This window comes from Elephantulus edwardii, unplaced genomic scaffold (assembly GCF_000299155.1).
Source record: "Elephantulus edwardii isolate Elephantulus edwardi_28Jun2011 unplaced genomic scaffold, EleEdw1.0 scaffold00001, whole genome shotgun sequence".
NCBI lineage: Eukaryota > Metazoa > Chordata > Mammalia > Macroscelidea > Macroscelididae > Elephantulus > Elephantulus edwardii.
The window spans coordinates 35626283-35627937 of record NW_006399751.1 but is presented as its reverse complement, the minus strand read 5'-3'; positions in this window follow the sequence as shown (position 1 = coordinate 35627937).

Genomic DNA, 1655 nt, shown 5'->3' with positions numbered 1-1655 from the left:
AAGATTCTCACCACTGGACCAATTGGCAGCATCAGGATGGATGGTGAGGAGATTGAGATTGTTCACAGTTTTAGTTTGCTTGGCTCCGCAGTCAACAGTCTTGGCGCCAGCAGCCAGGAAATTAAAAGGTGTATTGCCATGGGAAAGTCTACGCTTAGGGACCTCTCCAAAGTACTGGAAAGCATTGATGTCTCTCTGGAGACTAAGGTGCGTCTGATACAGGGCATGGTCTTTGCAATCACTTGTTATGCATCAGAGAGTTGGACAATGACCAAGGAGGACAGAAGGAGAGTTGATGCCTTTGAGCTGTGGTGCTGGAGTAGAGTATTGAGGGTACCATGGTCTGCTAGGAAAACAAACAGATTCATCCTGGAAAGGGTTAAAATAGGTGGCTCCTTGGAGGCAAGGATTCTGAATCTCCGTCTAACATATTTTGGACATGTAAGGAGAGACCAGTCTTTGGAGAAGGACATGTTTGGTAAGGTGGAGGGACAGAATTAGGAGGGTAAGGCCCTCTATTACATGGATTGATTGAGTGACTGGGGTAATTGGGATTGGAGTGTCAGAGACAGTGGGATTGGCACAGGACAGAGTAGAGTTCAGGGCTGTTGTATTTAGGGTCACTATGAGTCGCAAGCGACTCGACGGCACACAACAACAACAACAACAGTGTCTCCTTGCTCTGTTCTGACAACTGCCTCTTGTTCCAAGTATAGTTTTTGCATTAGCATAATCAAATGTTCTGGGATTCTTCTTCTTCTTAGAGTCATTCACAGCTCATTGTGATCCACACAGTAAAAAGCCTCTGCATTGTCAATGAAGCACAGATAGATATTTTTCTAGTATTCTCCGCTTTCTGCTATGATCCATCTAACATTAGCTATAATATCCCTAGTACCACGACCTCTTCTAAATCCAGACAGCACATCTGGCAGTTCTCTGTTGACCTATTGCTCCAATCATTTTTGGATAATTTTCAGCAGAATCTTGCTTGAATGTGATATTTAATGATATTGTTCGATATGTTCTGCCCTCTGTTTGGTCTCCTTTCTTTAGAATGGGAACAAATATCAATCTTTTCCAGTCAGTTGGCTGGCTGTCCTCAAGATTTCTTGGCCCAACTTAGTGAGCACATCCAGGGCAGTGTCTGTTTGTTGAAATATGTCTATTGGTATGCTGTCAACTCCTGGAGCCTTATTTTTTTGCCAGTTCCTTTAAAACAACTTAAACTTCCTCCTTCACCACCACAGGCTTTTGCTCATATGTTATTTCACTAAATTCTTGTATGTCAGCCAATTCCTTCTGATACAGTGATCTGTGGTACTTCTTCCATCTTCTTTTAATGCTTTCTGGATCATTTAACCTTCTACCCAAAGTATCCTTAAGTATTGCCACCCATGGTATGAGTTTGCTTTTCAACTCCTTTAGCTTAAGAAACGCTGAGAGAGTTCTGCCCTTTTGGTTTTCTGACTCCAGCTCTCTGCACATTTCATTATAGTATCTTGCTTTGTTGTCCCAAGCTGCCTTTTGAAATTTTCTGTTCAGCTCTTTGATTTCTTGATTTCTTCCTTTAGCAGCACTCTAATGCAATACTCAGAGTCTCATCTGACATCCATCTTGGTCTTTTCTTCTTCTTCGGCCTTTGTAATGATCTT